Raw genomic sequence first — 24,360 nt, 5'->3', positions numbered from 1 at the left:
AATGACTGACTCACTTGTGTGTGTTATGTAATGGGTAATTGTTCGTTTTCGTAGCAGCATAACTCTGCTCCAGCATGGTGCTAGCCTGGGCGTGAGTGAATGATACCCTTCACAGGTGTAGCAATGACATCTGATGCAGGTTGCATTTCTCAGAACTTGACTCAACACGGTCATGCTGCCCCTACCATGTGGAATGCCTTGCCAAACTTAATCAAGAGAGCTCCAACCCGGGACATGTTTAAGTCAAAATAAAAAAGCCGCCGATTAAGTTATGCGCTTTTGGGTCCAATGGGAGAAAAGCACTTTCCAAATGTTTCGTTGTTGTTTCTGGGACCCTCTAAACAATCTTCAACAAGAAAGTTGTAGATTGCTTGTGGCGACGTGCCCTTCAGTGTACGAGCGGGGCCGCACTGGTGCAAAGGACTGCTTGCACAGTAGAAGGAAGCCGCTCATACACAGCTTTTTGTCTCCATGCATGAGCGACCCCATGCTACTGTGCAGGCCTTAACCCACTGGCACCTGCGCAGTGCAGCTGCGCTCATACATTCTGGGGTGCATGGTCTCCAAGTTGAGGAGTCTCCCAAGCTGCAGCCGAGGGATCATGAAGGTGTACTTATAATTAAGCTGCCAGGTAATTTGGGGGCTGGGTAAGGCCCTAAAAACTGCTCACGTTATTCCGACAAATGTCTCGGGCAATGTTAATTGCTACTCCCCCCCCCCCCCCCCCCCCCCACCTGGCCGCCATGTAGTGGGGGGGGGGATATGATTTAATTCGGCTACAAGATATTGCTGGCGGACGATTAGGCCCAGATTTACATCACAGGAGCCTATAGGCACAGATGTCCTGGCGCCCTACACTTTGGCCTTCATGGACCTACAAACCTGTCCGAACCGCACCGCAAGTGTGCTGGTTGGCCCATCTGTCTTCTCTCTCTCCCTTCCCTTGCTCGTCATAGCTAACTACATTTGCCCTTTAGCATTAAGTAACCAGAGGTACCCTCAGTATTAGGTAGCCAGAGGTGCCCCTGACTACAGGGAGATCTCATCAGTGGAATGCCGAGAGCCAAGTGAATAACCTCATTACCGCTCTGCTCGGGACTCTGCATAGGGAAGGAGGGAGGGAGGCGCATGGGGAGGGAAGTGAGCCGCCTTTCCATCGTCAGGCGCCTGTAGGCATATGCCTACAGTGCCTTATGGTAAACCCTGATACACACGCACACGCACACACTCACACACGCATGTATTTGTGTGTGTGTGTATTTGTGTATGTATGTGTTTATCTATCTCTCTCTCTCTCTCTCTCTCTCTCTCTCTCTATATATATATATATATATATATATCTATATATCTATATCTATCTATATATCTCTATCTATCTATCTATCTATCTATCTATCTATCTATCTATCTATCTATATATATATATATATATATATATATATTCTACAGGTTTGCTTAAAGTACTCGAATAATCCTATATGAAAAAGTATTTTAGTGAATTGAAAATATAATGTTTCAAAGGCATTTCTACAAGAATAGGGAGCACAAACATTTCGGTCAAGGAGTACTTGAGATGATGCGGCTCCAAAATTGGTTACTCTGTAAGTACCATCTTACATAAAGGAGTACATGTTCTAATGATGGTGAGAATCACTGACCTATAACACACCTCCACAGCAAGTTGTGCTGGTTACGGGATTGTCCCAGGCGAGTGACTCACCAGATAGAGCAGTCAGTCAGAGCAATGTGGAGTACATTTAGTAGCACCACCCATGTCTGTGATTACAGGTCACTGGTAGGCTGTGGTAACAAGCAGTGGAATAATCACCCATGCTAGTCTGTGCTGTGCTCGGAACAATGGCCCGTCTGGTTCGGTTGCTTTGGAAGAAGCACTCCAGCTTGTAGTTTGAATCAGTGTAGCAAAACCTTCCTACCCACTGAAAGCAGAAGGGTGAGGAGGGCTGTTTGGAGGCTTTGTATGCTGGGATAGTGCTAGAATTGCATGCGGGGACGTTGCTACAGACTTGCGTGCTAGGACCGTGCTACAGACTTGCATGCTGGGACCGTGCTACAGACTTGCATGCTGGGACCGTGCTACAGACTTGCATGCTGGGACCGTGCTACAGACTTGCATGCTGGGTCCGTGCTACAGACTTGCATGCGGGGACCGTGCTACAGACTTGCATGCGGGGACCGTGCTACAGACATGCATGCTGGGACCGTGCTACAGACATGCATGCTGGGACCGTGCTACAGACTTGCATGCGGGGACCGTGCTACAGACATGCATGCTGGGACCGTGCTACAGACTTGCATGCGGGGACCGTGCTACAGACATGCATGCTGGGACCGTGCTACAGACATGCATGCTGGGACCGTGCTACAGACATGCATGCTGGGACCGTGCTACAGACTTGCATGCTGGGACCGTGCTACAGACTTGCATGCTGGGACCGTGCTACAGACTTGCATGCTGGGACCGTGCTACAGACTTGCATGCTGGGACCGTGCTACAGACTTGCATGCTGGGACCGTGCTACAGACTTGCATGCTGGGACCGTGCTACAGACTTGCAGGCTGGGACCGTGCTACAGACTTGCAGGCTGGGACCGTGCTACAGACTTGCAGGCTGGGACCGTGCTACAGACTTGCAGGCTGGGACCGTGCTACAGACTTGCAGGCTGGGACCGTGCTACAGACTTGCAGGCTGGGACCGTGCTACAGACTTGCAGGCTGGGACCGTGCTACAGACTTGCAGGCTGGGACCGTGCTACAGACTTGCAGGCTGGGACCGTGCTACAGACTTGCAGGCTGGGACCGTGCTACAGACTTGCAGGCTGGGACCGTGCTACAGACTTGCAGGCTGGGACCGTGCTACAGACTTGCAGGCTGGGACCGTGCTACAGACTTGCAGGCTGAGACCGTGCTACAGACTTGCAGGCTGGGACCGTGCTACAGACTTGCAGGCTGGGACCGTGCTACAGACTTGCAGGCGGGGACCGTGCTACAGACTTGCAGGCGGGGACCGTGCTACAGACTTGCAGGCGGGGACCGTGCTACAGACTTGCAGGCGGGGACCGTGCTGTAGATTTGCAAGAAGTAACAATCCAGTAGTTGATTGCTGCTTATGTGTATAATTCCCTTTCTCCTGAGCCTGTGGATTAATGTGTGATCTTGTTTTGCAGGTCCTGCACTCTGCTCTGTGCCCGGCATCCGCAGATCTGTAAGTACTATGCAGAAACTGCTGATTATCACTTTGTTTTATCATTTGTTGGGCGCAACCTAGCACCTATATATGACATTATATAAGTACGCCTGAAGAGAGAGGCATATGGAGGCTGCCATATTTATTTACTTTTAAACAATACTAGTTGCCTGGCAGCCCTGCAGATCCTCTGATACTTTTAGCCATACACCACGAACAAGCATGTAGATCAGATGTTTCTGACACAAATCTTACGAGATTAGCTGCAAGCTTGTTTCAGGTGTGCGATTCAGGCACTATTGCAGCCAAAGCCAAACAACTAGTATTGTTTTAAAGGAAGTGCTTATGGCTGCCTCAATATCCCTCCTGCTTTAGGTTCCCTTTAAAGAGAAATTATCAAAGAAACTGTTATTCTGTAAACCCCACATACCTAGAGAGCTTATAGCCAGCAACAATAGAAAGTTTTTCAGAGGTCTCTCATCACAGCCTGTTTGAAGGAGAATACCTTGTGTATCCTCTTTTTGTAACAGTCAGCGTGGAGGTCAGAGCTGTACCATGTAGATAGGTGCCACGTCTCTGTCACTATTCACAGAGGAATGATTTACTGTTTATTTCTGCTCTGCCCACACACACTGCGTTCTCACAGATTATATGAGAACAGCTGAGAGACTTTTCAGCTACAGAGAGAGGATCTGAAGAGAAGGACTTGTACTTTATTCCTGCACTTGCATGCTTACACCCCCCATTCAGAATGAGCTCCTCCTGGCTGCAATCTCTGTTTACTTTACCCCGTGTGCTTCTATGGCTGTGTTTACACATAACAGGTGTACATTTCCGGCCAGTCAGGTAAAACTGATAGAAAATGATGCAAAGCTGACAGGACAGGAGAGTACTGGACCAGAAATGTGGAAATGTATGTGTGGACCAGGCCTGAGGGTATGGATCATTGCATGTAATAGTAGTCTGGTGGATTTCAGCTTCCTTCCTGGGCCGTACTACCCTATTCCTATGACTGGAGTTACCTTTGGTGGGGAAAAAATAATTCCTGGAATTCCCCTTTAATTGCACATAAATTATAGCGGATTCCATTATGTGAAAAGTCTGTGTATTGGGTATTTCTGCTCTGCGGTTGCTCTTATTGGAGATTATGTAATGCAAGAAAAAGTCATTACATTGTAAGAACACAAAGCAAGTTCTTCTGCTAATTAAGAAACTTTTACCATGTCGGAGCAGAAGGAACGGGTTCCATACTAACGGGATGCAGTTCATTTCTAACACATTATGTTTGATTAAAAAGCGGCGCGCTAATAAACCTTCATAAAGTCAGCAATGGCAGCGATTAACATGAATCTGTAACTGACTTGCTAATTAAAATGAAAAAAAGTAATTGTATAGAATGCGGATAATGAAAATGACTCGGAACATAGAGAGTTGTGCTAATGTTGGGGTATACTTATATTATAAGAGTGTGCACTCGTAGGCTCCTTGCACACTACGGGATTCCGTTTTTTTATACTATCTGATTTTTGATTCCGATTAAAAAAAACGTAGCAGCATGCAGTACTTTTTTTTTCCCTTTTTTTAAAATCAGAATAAAAAATCAGATTGTGTAAAAAAATCGGAATCGCATGTAGTGTGCAAGAGGGCTTGGGCTGGTTTTACACCTGAGATTAGCACGCACAGCCAAAACCAGCCTTCATATGACCTTGCACCACAGTGCGGCAATGGGGTCATATGCATAGCACTGCCCCCCGCTCATTGCCCAGCAGGGAGTACATCGCTAGGATTCCTGTTGATCCTCGCATGCACGCAGCGTCACACTGCGCGCCTGTCATTCACACTTGCTGCGTCGCCCATTGACTTGCATTGCTGCATAATCCGTGCGGTCCGACGGCTTATGCGGCAACTCGCTGCAGACTTTGCAACGGCATTACGGCGGTTTGGATACGTCCTGTGCACTACATCCCATCACGTTAAGTGTGCAAGTCTCCATAGACTTGCGTGGCCCTTGCAGCGGGGAAGCGTAAGGTTGGGGGGACACAGGGCATAAGTGTAAAAGGGGCCCTATCTATTTTTCTGTTAGATTCTTGATCTGTTGTGAATCGATGCCTCCAGAAAGTCGATTGATCAACTTTCAGTAAATTTTGACCAAAAATTGAATCTAGGTTGATTGGGGGGTGGGGGTGGAGCAGAAGCAGCTGAACATTGGCAGCTCCATAACATTGCACTTCATGGATTTTCAATAGATTTCCTGATGGAGATTTGCATAATAAACTTCACCCCCTTTGTCACCATTGCCCAATTCTAAAGTTAGACATATATTCTATGCATTGTCCTTTTCACTTCTATCTCAAGTATAGTACACTAAATCTTTAAAGTTTTATTTTTAAATTGTAAAGACTATCTTCAGACACAGATCTAAAATAACATAGCTTAGTAATAATACTTAGATGTCATACAAATAGTCTATTCATAACAAATGAGGTCTACAATCTCTTGTCTTCAGTCTTATCGTATTTTCACCACAAGACGAAAAGCAGATAGATCAGTGAGTCAGTTTTCAGGCTCTGTGGGTGTGGCTGCTGCAGCTGCCTGGATTACATCATCCTCACTGTTGTGACTGCAGAGGGTAGGCACAGACTGAAACAGTCTGAGAGGACTGCAGCCTGTAGCAATGTGTCTGTAATGCAAGAAGGGCCAGTATTTGGGTTTCTCACCAGGTGCTGTAAAGCGGACCTAAACGCTTGCAAAGAAGAGATGGAAAACACAGAGAAATTCACCCTGGGTCCATCTATAGAGAACAGCCTGTATAATTCCACCTTCTCAGCTAGTAATGAGCTAGTGTAATTTGAGCTCCCAGCTGTCTGCCCAGTTGTGAGCTAATATGTAAACACAGGAGGTTAACACTTTCTTTGTCTCCGCACACCAGGAAGTTACTACACTGCAGCATGTCTGTGGAAGTTCTGTAAGCTGTAATAAGGAAATGTTTTTCTTTAAAGATTATGCTGTTGCTTATCTTTTAGAGCAAAGAGGAAATTCTGGGTTCAGGTCCGCTTTAAAAAGGGATTGTCAGCCACAAAATCAAATTCCATTTACCCGCTGCTCTGTGTTTATTATGCAGCCTGCAGCCTAACCACTCCAATCTATTCAGAAATGTTTCTGCTGTGATAGATCTTATCTCAGTCAGCCTGACTCTATTTGTTACATTGCAGAAAAGATGGAAGCTAGTCATCACCCCTCCCACATTCCCGCTCCTCACTGATTGGCTGAGGCCATTCAATGAACTGTGCTCACACGTGTTTACAAACCAAGCTAGCTCTGATAGTGCAGTTTTTAGGAGAAAAAAAAGTAAGGGAGGAAATGACATCAGTATTGGCTTCAGTCAGAGGGAATCAAGATGGCAAATGCCTGAAACAGAATGCTCTTTATTTACTGTTTAAAATTCACTAAGCGTGGAGAGGAAAGTAAGGGAGGAAATTACACCAGGATTGGCTTCAAAATAGCCACACTTAAAGGACTTCCGAGGCCAAATGATAAAAAAAGTTAACTACCTGCATCCTATTTTAAGGCACGGAGGAGGCCGTCCGCGCCCTCCGTGCCGTTCCGCCGGGTCCCCGCTGCTCAATAGCCCCCCGGGCCGCCTCGCGGTCCTAGTCGGGCTCTCCTGCCTGCACAAAGATGGCCACATGAGCTGGCTGCGGCTGCGCAGCTCTAGGGCCAACCCCCCCTATCCACGCTACAGGCTGTTTCCTGTAGCGTGGATCGGGGGGTTGGCCCTAGAGCTGCGCAGCAGCACTCGCGGCTAAGTGGACCGCGCAGCCAGCTCGTGCGGCCATCTTTGTGCAGGCAGGAGAGCCCGACCTGGGCCGTTATGTCGGGAGCCGGCCCGGTGGGCTATTGAGCTGCGCCGCCCCCTTGCCGACATAATTGGAACGGCAAGGGGGTTAAAGGATGCCCGAAGTGACATGTGACATGATGAGATAGACATGTGTATGTACAGTGCCTAGCACATAAATAATTATGCTGTTTCTTTTTTTCCTTTTCTGCCTGAAAGAGTTAAATATCAGGTATGTAAGTGGCTGATGCAGTTCTGACTCAAACAGGATGTGACTACAGTGTGACCCTCACTGATGAGAAATTCCACTTTTTATCTCTTTCTTGCTCTCAGAAGCCATTTTCTGCTAGGAAAGTGTTTTATAGTTGGAATTTCTTATCATTGAGGTTCACACTGTAGTCACTTCCTGTCAGTCAGGACTGAATCAGCCACTTACATACCTGATATTTAACTCTTTCAGGCAGAGAAGGAAAAAAAGAAACACAGAATAATTATTGGTGTGCTAGGCACGGTACATACACGTCTGTCTCATCATGTCACATGTCACTTTGGGTATCCTTTAAAGTTGGAAATGCTAAGAAGGATTTTCTCTTTTTTTTTTTTTTTTTTTTTTTTTTTTACTGTTGAAAAATCACTAAAATCAAAATGTGGGCAGTGTAATACATCTGTTATGTAAGTAGAGCAAGTATTTATCTACATCTATATATATGCGGTTTTCCCCCTGGGATAGTATGGCTGTTCTGCTGCTTTAAAGAGGAGCTGTCAGCCACCATACTATCTCAGAAAAAAGACCACGTATACCGTATATACTCGCATACAAGCCGAATTTTTGACCCCCAAAAAGGGGGTCAAAAGTTGGGGGGTCGGCTTGTATGCGAGTCTTCCCTGGTGGTCCGTGGCCCCCGCTACCCCCTCCCGCCGCCGCTGCTATTACCTGCAGCGGCTTCCTCTTCCCCGCTCTGCGCTCTCATGCCCGTATGAAGAGATCACAGCAGCGCGCCCGGCGCTGCTGCTCTGATGATGCAGGGGGCAGGAAAGAGCGGTTCCCCTGGTAACGGCGATACAGATCGCCGCTACAGGGAGCCGTGCTCTTTCCTGCCCCCTGCATCGTCACAGCAGCAACGCCAGGCGCGCTGCTGTGATCACTTCATACGGGCATGAGAGCGCAGAGCGGGGAAGAGGAAGCGCCGGGGAAGAGGAAGCCGCTGCAGGTAATAGCAGCAGCAGCGGCGGCGGGAGGGGGGCGAGCAGGGCACTATACTGGCCACTACCTACCTACACTGGGTACTATACTAGCTAAACTGGGCACTATACTAGCTAAACTTGGCACTTTACTAGCTAAACTGGGCACTTTACTAGCTATACTGGGGCACTACCTACCCATACTGGGGCACTACCTACCTATACTGGGGCACTATACTAGCTATACTGGGAATTATACTAGCTAAACTGGGCACTATACTGGCTATACTGGGGCACTACCTACCTATACTGGGCACTATACTGGCTAAACTGGGCACTACCTACCTATACTGGGGCACTACCTACCTATACTGGGGCACTACCTACCTATACTGGGGCACTACCTACCTATACTGGGGCACTACCTACCTATACTGGGGCACTATAATAGCTATACTGGGAACTATACTAGCTAAACTGGGCACTATACTAGCTATACTGGGGCACTATACTAGCTATACTGGGGCACTATACTAGCTATACTGGGCACTATACTAGCTATACTGGGCACTATACTAGCTATACTGGGGCACTATACTAGCTATACTGGGAACTATACTAGCTATACTGGGGCACTATACTAGCTATACTGGGGCACTATACTAGCTATACTGGGGCACTATACTAGCTATACTGGGGCACTATACTAGCTATACTGGGGCACTATACTGGCTAAACTGGGCACTATACTAGCTATACTGGGGCACTACCTACCCTTACTGGGCACTATACTAGCTATACTGGGACACACTGGGGGGATCACGCGGCCAGCGTTTCCTACCCCCGGCTTATATGGGGGTCAATCATTTTTCCCTGGTTTTTCATGGAAAAGTTGGGGGTCGGCTTATATGCGGGTCGGCTTATATGCGAGTATATACGGTATATAAATAAGTAGATAAATACTTGCTCTACTTACATAACACATGCATTACACTGTCCACATTTTGATTTTAGTGGTTTTTCAACAGTAAAAAAAAGAGAAAATCCTTCTTGGCATTTCCCATTTTAAGTGTGTCTATTTTTAAGCCAATCCTAATGTCATTTCCTCCTTTACTCTCCTCTTCCTGATTGTGTATGCATTGCCCGCCACCCCCCCCCCCCCCCACCCCACTATAGAAAGTGCATGGTCTCAGCATAAATATAGAAATATTGGCCAATCAGAGAGTAACAGGTGTGGGAGGGGCAAAAAAGTGGGAAAGAGGCTTCAGCCAATCAGGCTGCATTAGTTAAGTCTTAGGTGAAAGTAGAGAAGCGGAAAAGGACAACCCAGCATGCCCTGCAACTTCCCTTGTGCGTACCAAATTTTGTGTGTACCAAATAAGAGTCAGGTAAACTGGGGGATGATCATTTATCAACAAGAAAAGTAATAGTGATTTTAACTTTTGGATTCCCACACAGTAAATACCTGGAGAACTCGTGTGCTGGGTCCCCTGGACCTGTAACTGGCCGGTGCCTTGTCTCAGCCGGATTGCTCCTACGGCTTCAGGAAATCACCAATAAAACATAAGAGACGGCACACCACTGGCTGCAATGAAATTGCTGTATTCGGAACAAGCGTGTACGCTTAACTTTTGGATTGCCTGGTTAGCATCCTTATTACTTGTTTACCAGATAAAAATAAACAATTGATTTTTTGATTTTATACCCGACAGTTACTTTAAAGGGAAGGTCCAAGCAAAATAAAAAAATGAGTTTCACTTACCTGGGGCTTCTACCAGCCTCATGCAGCCATCCTGTGCCCTCGTAGTCACTCACTGCTGCTCCAGTCCCCCGCTGGCAGCTTGCCGACCTCGGAGGTCGGCGGGCCACATTGCGTACATTTTTACGCATGCCCGCCAGTGCAGGAACATTAACACATACATTTTTACGCATTACTGGTTCAATGCGTAAAAATTTACGCATTGAACCAGTAACGCGTAAAAATGTATGTGTTAATGTTCCTGCACTAGCGGGAATGCGTAAAAACATACGCAATGCGGCCCGCCGACCTCCGAGGTCGGCAAGCTGCCAGCGGGGGACTGGAGCAGCAGTGAGTGACTACGAGGGCACAGGATGGCTGCATGAGGCTGGTAGAAGCCCCAGGTAAGTGAAACTCATTTTTATATTTTGCTTGAACCTTCCCTTTAAAACTGACTCATCAGCTAATCAGGGAGCTTCTACACAAACAGGGAGAGCTGAGTGCCTATACAGATCTCAGAAACATTCTTGCCAGGAATGAGGATTTAGTATCTCAGGAATACTTTTATTTAATGCATTGCAAACTATTCTTTCCTTTAAAAACTGTAATAGTGGAAAGCTGTGCTAGATCGTTTTTCGGCATTATATACATTAAATAGAAACCTTTATCGGATCTGAACCTGTCACAGAAACAGTTAAAGACCTCCCATAGGAAATATAACGATCGGCATTGTCAGACGTATAGAAACGTCTTCTAGTTTCCACACTCCCTTATAACTTATAAACATTTTATTCGTGCCGCGCATAATGCGGATCCGCCCACGCCATTGTATATCGCGGTAAATAATATGATTTCCCCGCTGCTTCTCTTCAGCTGCACAATCGCTGTTCCGCGCTTCTAACAATCTTCAGCTGCGCTGCGCTTTCCTCGGAACACGGCATAAAAGATCCGCCGCTGCTTTCTGGCAGGTGATAGTTGATCTTACAACCGATCTAATATTCCTGGAACTGACAGCATTCTGACATACATTATATAGAGCGGAGCACGCGGCAGCATTGTGTAATCGTCACGCATCCTTGTTGTGCAAATGTATGTATTATTATTATTTAGTATTTATATAGCGCTGACATTGTCTGCAGCGCTGTACAGAGTACATAGTCTTGTCACTCTTCCTTTAGAGGGGCTCACAATCTAATCCCTACCATAGTCATGTATGTATGCATCTTGTATGTATCGTAGTCTAGGGTCAATTTTGGGAGGAAGCCAATTATATTACCTGTATGTGTTTGGGATGTGGGAGGAAATCAGAGTGCCCAGAGGAAACCCACACAGACGCGGGGAGGGCATACAAACTCCGTGCCAATAGTGCACTGGCTGGGACTCAAACTGGGGGCCCAGTGCTGCACGGCGAGAGCGCTAATCACTACGCCACCGTGCTACTAATACTGAGCTGCCTTCGTGGACAATCAGTGACGATTATAATCATTTTGAGTTGATGCAAATTTGTTGCTAATTTTATGCGCATTTGTACAGTGGAATTTGGCACATCAAAACCCGTTACTTAATATTCAGTGCTGCTTAACAGGATTCTAGATATCCGGGTAGACTCGGATAGCTGAACTTTTTTCAGGTATCCGAATCGTATTCGGATTTCGGATTTTTTTTTAAATCCGGAAAACTATCTGCGGATCTGCTGATCCGGATATCCGCGGATTTCCCAGATATCCGATTCCGATTACTACTAGTTCAGTAGCAAAAAGGACCACCACCTCTCTCTCTCTCTCTCTCTCTCTCTCTCTCTCTCTCTCTCTCTCTCTCTCTCTCTCTCTCTCTCTCTCTCTCTCTCTCGTTAGAATTTGTAGGGTGTCAAAAGCCAGCTCGCATACATTGGCCAGGAATCGAACCCAGGTTACTTGCTCGGAAGGCAGCTGTGCTCACCATTATAGCACCAGAGCCTGCCTAGCATGTACTATTGTGATATACCCAAGAGAAAAATGACTTCAGATAGATCATGTGCCCCCCTGGATGATGCTGGTGTAACACACAGCAAAGGACAACAATTTGAAGTCTGGAAGATTCCAGGGCCAGGGTGGGAAGGATGAAAAGCTAGATGGCCATGCAACCCTTCCTGCTAACCTAAAGCTTACTTGTATTGTTTTTCGCTTCTAAAATGGTGAAATGGTGTTTAAAAGTCCATTTCCGGTTTGCATTCCGGATATCCGAATCCGGCCGGATACTAGGGTCGGATATCCGACTTAGATTCGGGTTGAAAAATTTTTGATCCAGATATCCGACCCGGATTGGATAGAGGCGCATCCGAATCCGAATTAGTTCCAGATAGTGAAAAGTGGTATCCGAGCAGCACTATAAACCGCATAATCTTACATAGTATTAGAGGAACTGTAACCAAAATAAGATAAATAAAATAGCTCTTTTTTTTTTTTTTTTTTTTTTTTATTGAAAAGATTCTATGGTCGATGGGCATACTGAATCTTGTCAGTCAGAATGTTGGATTTTACATTCGTATCTGAAGAGAGAAAGAGCTCTAATTGACCCATTTATTGGAACAATCAATCACTACCTTCTGATTACTTGCAGTTCGTATCTGAGGAAAATATTGCACAATTGATGGGCATCTTCAAAGGACACCTGAACTGAAAGGGCTATGAAGGCTGCCATATTTATTTCCTTTAAACAGTTGTCTGGCTATCCTGCTCATCCTCTGCCTCTATTTCTTTTAGCCATGACAGACCCTGAATAAGCATGCAGCAGATCCGGTGCTCTGTCTGAAGTCTGACTTAATCTAGTTGGACTTTAGTTACAAGCTGCATTATTTCAGGTGTGTGATCCAGATTTTACTGCCGCAAAGAGATCAGCAGGACTGATGGGCAACTGGTATGGTTTAAAAGGAATTAAATTGGCAGCTTCCATATACAGGAGTACTTTAAAGAAACCAATCACACCAATGTTGCATTCCTTATATACTCGCTTATAAGCCTAATTTTTCAGCACAAAAAGTGTGCTGAAAAGTTACCTCGGCTTATATGCGAGTCAGTTGGGAAGAACGGATGGTGGAGCAGGTTTTGTTACTGGCAGAGGAGTGTAAGGATCGTGCACTAATGATCCTGCTTCTGCTAGCTGGCTCCCTGCTGTGTCCGTGCCTCTATCCCCTGCATCATGGTGTGCAGAGTGCCCTGCTCAAGACTCCTGTGCCCCCAGGCTTGTGGAGCAGAGCATGCAAGCAACGTGTCAGCAGTGCAATGATTAGGGATTCTTCCTGTGTGGCAATCGCTGTGTCTCATATCTATGATGCCATCTAGTGGCATCTTGAAACACAGCTGTACCATCCTTGGGGCACATCGGGCTATGGGGAGAGGGGAAAACTTGTACTGGGGGCACATCTGCCTAATGTGGAGGAGGCTACACTAATAAATAACTTTTGAATGGTTTCTCAGGGAAAAGTGTGTACCTCGGCATATACGCGACCCTTATATAAGCCGAGGTACCCACTTTTCCCTAAAAATAAAAACCAGGAAAAAGTGATATGCTAGTATATATGGTATAGTAATCGTTTATTAATCCGCAGTCTTACATGAAGGCTCTTCAATATGAAAAAATACCGGTAACATTGGAATAAAATCTATGTTTTTCTTCTTTACGCTTCGCTTTAATAGTTTCCACTGTTGCCTTAAACCCTGAGTGTTCCTATTTTAGCTTTCATTTTTTTCTGGTGGATTTATCAGATATTCGCATTCCAGTTACGTAACATCAGAAAATGACCATCCATCTGGACTGTACTTATATTTGTGGCTAATATATGCTCTGCAAAGGATGTGCAGAATGTATCTCTGGTTACATCACCTCTGTCCCATTCTGCAAGGGCTCCAGCTGAAAGACCAGCAGAGTTTACTCTAAAGAGTGCCGGTCCGACCAGCTGAGCCCTGTGGTCGGCCGAGTGTCACTTACTTCCTGCCGGATTCACACAGATGTACTTGGTTAGCTGACAGCATCACTAGCATGAGAGTGCTGAGCTGCCTCTGCCCCAGTGACATGCAAGCAGTGTTTCCACTAGTGATGGGAGATCACATGACTCTTAACATCCGAACACCCAAGCAGCTCCGGGTGACCCAGAACTACTAGGAAAGTATAGGGGACTAAAATAGACCAAAAAGCCCTCCTACTAAAAAGCAACGCTTAGTGTAATTTGCCTTCTTAAAACAGAAGGTATTTGCGATAAGCCAGAGGTGTGCACGTCCAAGCCTCAGAAGAAGCAATTAAAATGAAACGGTCGTCAGGCCGTGCACCAGACGGCACCCACTCCCCATCTCACGTCCCCTCCATCTTGCACGCGATAAGTATCCTCTTTATTGTCATTTGTTATTGCACAAGATGAACTTTTTGGACAAGAATTGAATGCAAGTGCATCAGCAATAAATCAACATTAGCAGTGCCGAGATCTTTCACTGTCTCTTCTTGTTGTTAAAATGTTTAACATGGCTGTGCTCTCATTAATGTGTTTATACAGCGGCTCTATAGCTTGTGTACATTAATATTCTATGCAGGCTTAGTCATAGCTAATGTTATAATTGTCCCTGGATCTTGTTGAAGGTCACAGCTCATCAGCATTGACGTTACATTTACACCAACTCCATCTTTCCCGATTAAGGAGCCATTACCAGAGAGTTCTGTGATTTACTGAATGGTGGTTATTCGCAAGTTGCGGCAGTCTTTTCCAATGCATTTGAAATATTTTAACCGTTACCTTGTAATCTGCTTTAGATGATACGTTAGTCCTAAAAATATGGCCAAAATGAAGACCTAGGTGTGTGTGGGGATTAGTGCAGAAGCTTGCGGCACCTCCCTTGCCCTGGCCTCAGCTTCCGTTTTGCTGCAAAGTGGCCTGTTCTGAAGTCCTGGCGCATACACAGTATGTCCATGAGAGGAAGCGCACACTCCCGCAGGAAGACTACCCGCCGCACGTGCCCTCTGACCCGGACAGAGTTCGCTGCGCATGCACAGTATGTCCGCTTAGAGACCTTTTGACCGTTCTCCTCGCCGACCTCAAGTCCAGTGCGTGAGGGCTAAATCTTCCCGCCACAGACATACTGCGCATGTACCGACCAGGACTTGGGAACAGGCTCTTTGCTGTGAAACTGAGGCTGAAACAAGGGAGGTGCGGTAAGCCTCTGCACTACTCCCCATACACTCACAGGGCGTCATTTTTGCTATATTTTTAGGACTAAGGTATCCTTTAACTGATGGTTAAAGGTGTCCATACACTGGCAGATTCGATCATAGTGATTGATTGACAGTGGAGCTCACCTGTCTGCTGGCGCTCTCCTCCCTGCGTCTAATCTCCATCCTCACCAGGGCCCTTGTACCCCATGACCCAGCAGCATGTAATTGGTCACATAGCACATGTATAGAGTGGTACAAGTGACAGTGACGACAAACTTTTGCGACAAACGTACACATTTTGTATCTTGAATTAGTTGCCAGTTATTATTTCAGGTGACAGTTTTTGATGGAGTGTGATACAGATGTACGGGTCAGCTCCCAGCTATACAGTGTTCTGTTCTATGAAGAGGGTAGGGGAGATGAGCAGGCAGGCAGCACTCCGCTGTGGCATCAGGAAGCAATGTTTTTCTATATATGCCATCTGATGAGAGTGATGCGTTTCCACCAAATCAAGAAGTGCCTTAGTAATGTATAATGAGATGCTAATAGCTCCGGTGCATGCAAATTGTATGCCACTATGAACTGGCCAGTCAGAATCAGCGGTTCCAAACTGCAGACAAGATGCATTAAATTTGCATACAAACTAGATGTATCAGCATGTATGATAGAACACGTGTGAGGCCTGGAACCCACTGGAACACTTTAACCACTTGAGGACTGCAGTCTTACACCCCCCTAGTAACAAGGCTATTTTTTACAATTCAGTGCTCTGCAGCTTTAATAGCTTGCTGCAGAGCCATACAAATTAGCACACGAATCCCTCCCCTTTGTTTTCTGCCCACCAACAGAGCTTTCTGTTGGTGGGCTCTGATCGCTGCTGCAGGGTTGTTTTCTCCTTTTTTATTTTTATTTAATTTATTTTTTATTTTAAATAAAAATGACTTTTTTTCCTCCCCTCCTCCACAGCCAATCAGGGCGATCCTCTCTCATAGGCATCAGCCTATGAGGGGGCATCATGATTGGAGCCACTCCAGGGGACAGCCAAGTGACAGGGCTGTCCCCAGTACAGCGCTGCCTTAGATCGCAGCGCTGTGCATTGTAAATAGACGGCGGTTTCGCTGTCTAACAGTCTGCCGCTGGTAAATGTAAAATTGCACAGTAGCGATTGCGATTAGCGCAATCGCAGGACATGCAGCATTTTGGGAGCGTTTGCACTTCAATGTAAAGTATTGAAGCGCTGGCAAATTGCTCTTGAATCGCTACACATACCGGGTTGTTTAAGATTTTAAATGACTGCAAACTGTAAAAAAAAATTATAATAATTTGAAAGGACCAATCAGAATCCATCACCATAACAGTTGCTAAACCGCTGCTATCCCGCGGCAAAACGAGGGGTCTATACCTCCAAATCCCCTCTGGTGCCCAGGGAGCGTTTTCAAAATGAGGCAGAGCCTATGGCAGTAGCTCTGCCTCTCAGCACGTCAATCCCGGCTGATCACCGCCTCTCCCCGCCCCTCTCAATCTTCCTTCACTGAGAGGGGCGGGGGAGAGGCGGAGATCTGCGCGGTCAGCTGTAGCTCTGCCTCCAAGAGCAGCAAAATCCACAACCAAGAAAGTCGTGGATTTTGCATGGGGATTTGGGGGGTATTAACCTCTCGTTTTGCCGCGGGATAACGGCGGTTTAGCAGCTGTTCTACTCTGTGACAGGAATACAAGTTTAAAAAATAGAATTTATCGCTTCAGAGTCTCTTAAACATTTAAAAAATGTTCATGATCGTGATCTTTTAAAGCTAAATTTTTGCAAATACGTTCTGTTTTAAGAAAGAAAAAAAATATATATTTTGCATCATTTTTTAGTAGGAGGGCTTTCCTGTTTCTTTAGCCCTTCATACTTTCCTAGTTGCTCTGGGTCAGCATGGGCTGTCTACAGTACTCTGTACATCAATGACAAATGTATCTATTTAGCACCCTTTTTCACTTTAAAGTGTACTAGAGATGGTACATTACAAAGATTTTTTTACTTACCTGGGATTCCTCCAGCCCCATAAGCACTAATGCGTCCCTCGCTTTCCTCCGTTAAGTGGAAATCAGCCCCGGTATCTGGCGCAGTGATGTCAGCCGGGATCTTCTGTGCATGCGCAGGAGGATCGCGCATACGCAGAAGACCCCGGCTGAGCCAGACATAAGCCGACTGAGCCAGTTACCAGGGCTGATGGTGGATGAACGGAGGAAAACGGGATGATGGCGAGGGACACAGTCATGCTTATGGGGCTGGAGGAAGCCCTGGGTAAATAAAAAATCTTTGTAATGCGACATCTCTGCTTTTTAGCTACATGCCCACCAGAAGATTGGGAAGATGAGTGGTGACGAACGATTGTTCCCTAATCCATCTTCCACAATCGTGAATGTGGGTGCAAACGACGGGTGCGATTATTTCGTTGGACGATCGTGTAAATTAGCGCAGGGATCAATGGCGATCGTTCCGACCAAGCACGATTGGATCTGCCATGGGGGTCATTCGAAGACAACTATTATCGCGCGCAATTGTCCGTCGTTGAACATCGTTTAACAAACTTCAGTAAAACAATGTTGCACAATATCACAAAAATCTTTTGTCTTGAAAAATTGTTAGCATAAAAATCAATTGGGTACACAGCTTTCGCGGAATCCCCTGTAACGTGCGTTTCTCTGCAGTGAAGCTGTCGGGAAAGGGAACATTGGATTGCCCATGCTAATTAGCACAGAATCTGTGATAGCTGCTGTTCTACTATTGCCTCATTACTTGTCAATAGCCAGATGAGAATACAAGTGATTAATGCGTTCCTTCCACCTGCCGCATGGTGCATCTCACTCCACACGATTGACTTCTTCTCACACAAGGACCTGGGTGTAGCCTGTCCTCCCTTTACCCAGAATGTGACCTGCCATGGGATGCCAGTCCTGGATGAGTTACACTGTGGCACAGAACAGCTTGTACTATATTTATATGGCATAATGTGAGTGCATGGTATGGGCAGAGCCATTGTTGTGGCTGTGATGAGGGACATCTGTGTGATGTGACTGAGAAACTTTATCTGCCAAGACGTATGAGTAATTCCTTCACTTTTCTGCTGTGTAACCAGAATGGGCGGCATGTTGCTATGTACAGGAAATAATACTGCAAACTTATGCAACAAGTCAATCATTAAACTGCTAACGTATAGCAAGAAACCTCACTGCCGGGTAATATCTTCCTTAATCTTATATAATCCTCTGCAATGGGACAGTAAGGGAAAGTGAGCAGGGAGACTGGCTGGTATCTTACGATTTTGGAAGTTCTGCCATTCATGAAACGCCTCGATGAGGAGATGGACTAGTCCAAAACCGATCAGTTCTGTCAAGATTTTTACTGCTTACTTTTTTCACTAGCATGGTTCTTTAACTGTGCAATAGCTAGTTGTGGAAATACACGGCACATGCAGTAGGGGCTGCTGATGCAGAAGAGGATTGCTGCGCACAGTAAGGTACATTTCCTGCGATATGCGTAGGATGATCTGCACAGCAGCACAAGCAGGGGATGCTTATGTAACAGTCTTACATGCTTTTATCTATACTAACCTGCACATAGTACCTCAGGGACCATTCCCACTAATCGCTAAAGAGCTAGTGCTATGTTACCCATAGCAGTGTTCTCATTGCTTCGATTGGCACCATTCACGGGCTTTTGCGATTAGTGCCAATCGCAAACGTGTTACCTGCAGCATTTACAGAATTGGTTCAGAAGCAATCGCGGTACAGTGCTTATAAAGTGCTGACCGGGATCGCTCTGAAATCGCGGAAGTGTTCGGTGATTTTTACCGCGCTAATCGCAGTAAAATGACTCGAGCAACCCCTGGTATAGTAAACCCGGATAAAAGTTCTGTTTTCATAGTGAACCTTTTTCGCTGGAGAGGTCCCTTTATTTAGAATCGTATTTTATCAAATGCATAAAAAATATACATATTCTGGGGCTTTACAATAAAGATTGGCTTCCGCTTTGCGCATTTAATTATTAGCCAGTATCTGCATCCCAGCCCTCTCATTGGCTTAAAGGACAACCGAGGTGACATGTGACATGAGATAGACGTGTATATATAGTGCCTAGCACACAAATAACTAGGCTGTGTTACTTTTTTCCTTACTCGGCCTGAAAGAGTTAACATCAGGTATGTAAGTGACCGTTTCTGTCTGGGTCAGACTATAGCATAACCCTCACTGATAAGTAATTACAGCCATAAAACACTCTCCTGTCAGTAAATGGCTTCCTGGAACAGGAAAGAGAGAGTGTCAATAATTCATAGATTTGAGCTCTGGGATACTTTAACGAAGGTGACATTGAGCAGAGACATCGAAGTAGTAAAAACTTTAAAACTAATTTAAATATAAAATAAACTGTGGGATATCTAAAAATAGTCATTTTTAGGAGGATTGATACAATTGTTTTCTCATTTTTTTTTTTACCTCGGATGACCTTTAGCGCCCGTTTCCACTAGGAGCAGTGTGATGTGGCTAGATAGCCGCATCGCACTGCAGGTGTGCTGAAACACATGCACAGCAATGGAAGAGTTTCCACTGCGTGCATGTTGTGCGGAGTGATCCGAAAATCTGCAGCATGCTGCAGATTCTCGCACGGCCGCATCCGCCCGCTGCCGCGCCCCATCTCCTCAATTGACTTCCGCATCGGGAGATGCGGAAGTGACGCGGGCGGCGGCGGAAGTGATGCGATGCGGCTAGGTAGCCGCATTCGCATCACTTTTGTAATGGAAACCGCCGGCCCTCAATGTACCCACAGCCAGGTGGATCAGGGATCTGCACCGAAGAATAAGTTGTTCTGCAGTAGGGCACCCTTTGCTTTTTCTTCAAGCACACCTGAAGTGAGAGGGATACGGAGGCTGACATATTAATTTATTTATTTTTAAAGGGAACCTAACGTGAGAGGCATATAGAGGGCTACCATATTAATTGTTCCCTTTAAAGAATGCATAATACCCTCAGCTGTCCTGCTGATCCTCTGCCTTCAATACTTTTAGCCACAGCCCATGAACAAGCATGTATATCAGGTGCTCTGACTGAAGTCTGATTGAATGAGCTGCATGCTTGTTTCAGGTGTGTAAGTCAGACACTATTGCAGCCTAAGAGATCAGCAGGAGAGTCAGGCAACTGGTATTGTTTTATTGGAAATAAATATCGAAGCCTCGCTTTAGGTACCCTTTAAACAATGCAAATTGCCCGGCTGTCCTACCAATCCTCTGCTTCTAATACGTTTAAGCTATTTACACACTTGGATGGGCCAGGCTGTACAGAGGCAAATGAGCTGTGCAGCTGACAATGCGCTCTGTTGCTATGCGGCGGGGCGTAGAGATGACAGAGTTGTATGCATGACGTCACATAAAGGGCGTGGAAGCGGAGTGTTCAGTCATTGGCCATTGGTTGAGTTGATCCATTGGGCAGATCACTTGCGGGGTGGCTGTTGGTGTTTGGGCACTGCCGCCCCTACGCCTATTGGCTGACGGGGCTGTTACAAGCCTTTAGCCATTGTCCCTGAACAAGCATGCAGACCAGATATTTCTGACTGAAGTCTGACTGGATTAGCTGCATGCTTGTTTCAGGTGTGTGACTCAGACAGTACAAACAAACACAGAACATTTATATTGCGCTTTTCTCCTGGTGGACTCAGAGCACATGGTCTGCAGCCACTAGGACGCACGCTATAGGAAGTAGCAGTGTTAGGGAGGCTTGCCCAAGGTCTCCTATTGAATAGATGCTGACTTACTGAACAGGCAGAGCCGAGATTCGAACCCAGGTCTCCTGTGTCGGAGGCAGAGCATTGCACTATCACTACAGACCAGAAAGATCAGCAGGATGCCAGGAAATATGGCAGCCTCCATATCCCTATCAGTTTTGTTCAGGTGTCCTTTAAAGAGAATCTGCTCTAAAAAACAAAACAAAAACCCTCTGGGGGATCCTTACCTCGGGAGGGGGAAGCCTCAGGGTCCCAATGATGCTTCCCCATCCCCTGCAGCCTCAGTGAATCCAGCGCTGGCTCCCCTGAATCCTCCCCCGACAAGCTTGACAAGGGATGATATACTTACCTATAAACAGAACGATAGGAGCGCTTCTCTGGTGCAACACCTTCTTTAAGCTTCACAAAATGAATAAAAATGCACTTGCAGAATCCACATAGATGTAAGGCGTATCGCACTGAAAGACGCTGGGTACATCATCACACTCCGTTGGTACAGACCGCCTCCTCCTCACTATGGCCAGTATTGTATGATAGGAACTGCCGATGGTGTCAGCATCTAGGGATGGATAGATGGCCACGTGCCCCTACTGCGTCATTGCGGGTTTCGGGGCTCTGCACCTTCATCATATCATATATCATTAACTCTCCGGGATCCTGCGCAGGCGCAGTAGCTGTTCCTCATTCGGGCTAGGTGGCAATAGCCGAGCCCAATCATATCCGCTCTACTGCGCAGGCGTGAGTCCTGTGCGTCTGCGCAGTAGAGCGGATCTGTCTGGTTCGGCTATTTCCGCCTTAACCCAAAGGAAGAGCGGCTAGTGTGCTTGCACTTGTGTGTGGTAGGTAATTATTTACCTTGCTGCACTACGGGGGACCCGGGCACTTCAACAGAGACTGGGGAAGCCTCGTTATGATCCAGAGGCTTCCCCTTCCCAGGTAAGTATCCCCCAGAGGGATTTTTTTTTATTACAGATAGTCTTTAACTGTCCTCTCCATAGAACAGAACCGCTTGCTTGGCAGATACCAGAGCAGTGTGTCTGTACAATGAACCTTCTTAAAGGAATACTATCGATACCAAAATGTTCTAAAATGACAGTGTGCAAATAATGTCTAAGTAGCTGTGTAAACATTTTCCTACTTTTCATGTTAAATATCAGAGGCAAAAGCTGTAATTTATTGAGGGTAGGATTTAGCTATATTGGGACAAATCAATTGCAGAAGGGGTGTCTGCTTTAATGCACAGCCAGAGTTGCATATCAGACTACAGAAAGCAAATACCAAACATATCAAACTCTGAAAGCAAAAACAGTATGAAAAGCTGTGACAATTAGTTACATTTCCTCTGCTCTCTTCAGACTGGTCAGTCAGTAACACAGGACACAGGAGCTGCAGCTGTTGGGAGCTTTCTCTCTGTCACACACAGCTACACATAGAGTTAACTGATAGAGTGTGAGGGGAATTTCCCCTCTCCTCATGGCTCAGTCAGCCATCAGTTTTGGCATCAGTAAAGTTTGAATGTATTTTGATAACAGTAAACAAAAGTTGCTACTAAAATGTATACACCAGTACTTAACAGCACTTCCCAAACAATTCCTGTGTCAATTGAAAAACATATGTGAATCGATAGTATTCCTTTAAAGAGAACCAGAGACTAAGCACCCTCATGTATTTTATTACATTTATCAGTGGAAACATGACAGTAAACACCTACCCTGCTTTTAGTTTCATTCTTATCTGCTTAATTAGTCTATTAGCAGCTGTGATAAGAGTCCCTGACTGGCTCAGTCTAGGTTTGACCTGGAATCATTATAGCTGAGTCACTCTTCTGTGGAGTCTTTTCAAGCCCAAGCCTGCCACCTCCTGGCTCAAATTTCCTGCTTTGCATACTGAGAGCTGTGATGATATGGGAGGGGCTGCTGCTGCTGAGAGAGAATCTCTGAAACAGACAAATGTGGCTGCAAGCCTGCAATATGATCTGTGTGCTCTGTGTGCGCTCAGCATAGATACTAATGATGACTGCAGTTTCATTACTATGAGAGACACTTCCTACAGGCAGCTGCACGTCATACCAAAATGAAAGCACATAGCCTAAATAGCAGCCTAGTCTCATATAGCCTAGACAGCACATCCAGAACAACTCCTAACCCGGAAGCAGAAGACATATGAGCCGGCGGCCATATTTGATTTTTCCTGGAGCAATAATGGATAAAAAAACCACTAAAAAAGGCACACCAGAGCGGCGAAATTATAAGGTAGAGCATTTATTCTTTACAAGCTATCGACTGAAATGTTTATTTTGTGTGAAACGTTCATCTCTGGTTCCCTTTAAAGAGGAACGCCAAGAAAAATAATGTAATAAAAAAGTGCTTCATTTTTACAATAATTATGTATAAATGATTTAGTCAGTGTTTGCCCATTGTAAAATCTTTTAAATCCCTGATTCACATTCTGACATTTATCATATGGTGACATTTTTACTGCTGGCAGGTGATATAGCTGCTGCTTGCTTTTTTGGCAGTTGGAAACAGCTGTATACAGCTATTTCCCACAATGCACCAAGGTTCACAGACCGGAAACTGCCAGGAGTACCATGGTCCTCAGTTTCTTGTGGGAGGGGTTTCACCACAATATCCGCCATACAGAGCCCCCTGATGATCCCTTTGTGAAAAGGAATAGATTTCTCATGTAATAGGGGGTATCCGCTACTGATTGGGATGAAGTTCAATTCTTAGTCTTGATTTCTCTTTAACCTCCTTAGCGATAACCCCGTGCTGGACACGGGGTAAGCCGCCGCGGAGGATATCTCAGCCCCTGGTGGAGCGATTTGCAATCTTTAAACTAAACAATGAACCGCCAAGGAGGTTAAGCTCTCACCCAAAATGATCACCAATAAGTGGCATTCATCCTAGCTATTTGTAGCTCAAGGCTAAAATTGCCCATTATGCCCCCTGATGCACAGGGCGCAAAGAGCCACTTCTGTGAAGTACCGTACTTCATCTCGTTCAGTTTTTATGTCAGGTGCATATTGTCACTGCCGCCTGTGGTTGCCGGAGTCACAGGTTGAGCACGTAAGCGGTTAAATTGAACGAGAAATGGAAAACCTCAGTGGCGATATCCTGGAATAGCTACAGCGGTGGCAATCACACTCACACACACTCACACACACTCACACACACTCACACACACACACAGAAGACAGAGCACATTTTGTTCTGGGCTATTTTTGTGTAGCAGAACAATCTTTCAGTTGCTAGGTGACTGGCGGATTGGATGATTCTGTTCCGTTGAGGTAGAAAAGCGAGCTGGATAATGCCTCAGTACATCAACACTTGTTGAAAGGCTTTGCGTCGGCTCTATTGACTTGCGCTGTTGCTGGAGGTGCCTCATTGTATAAATAACAGCCTTGTAGCCCTAATTCCCCGCTGGACAAAAGGTCACATTTAACATTCTTAAGCCTCTTA

The 24,360-nt window shown here is 45.9% G+C and overlaps 1 protein-coding gene across 8 annotated transcripts in view; it reads left to right on the top strand.

The window, feature by feature from the left end:
- The window catches only part of TIAM1 (TIAM Rac1 associated GEF 1), a 497,838-nt gene that overhangs the window by 167,474 nt on the left and 306,004 nt on the right, over positions 1-24,360 (top strand). For all 8 annotated transcript variants that reach the window (XM_068270618.1, XM_068270623.1, XM_068270612.1 and 5 more), the window contains one exon: positions 3,186-3,223. The gene's annotated coding sequence lies outside the window, so the exon portion shown is untranslated. The remainder of the gene's footprint in view (positions 1-3,185; positions 3,224-24,360) is intronic.

The sequence above is a fragment of the Hyperolius riggenbachi genome, chromosome 2 (genome assembly GCF_040937935.1).
Source record: "Hyperolius riggenbachi isolate aHypRig1 chromosome 2, aHypRig1.pri, whole genome shotgun sequence".
Taxonomy (NCBI): domain Eukaryota; kingdom Metazoa; phylum Chordata; class Amphibia; order Anura; family Hyperoliidae; genus Hyperolius; species Hyperolius riggenbachi.
This window is presented reverse-complemented; position numbering and strand designations above follow the sequence as displayed.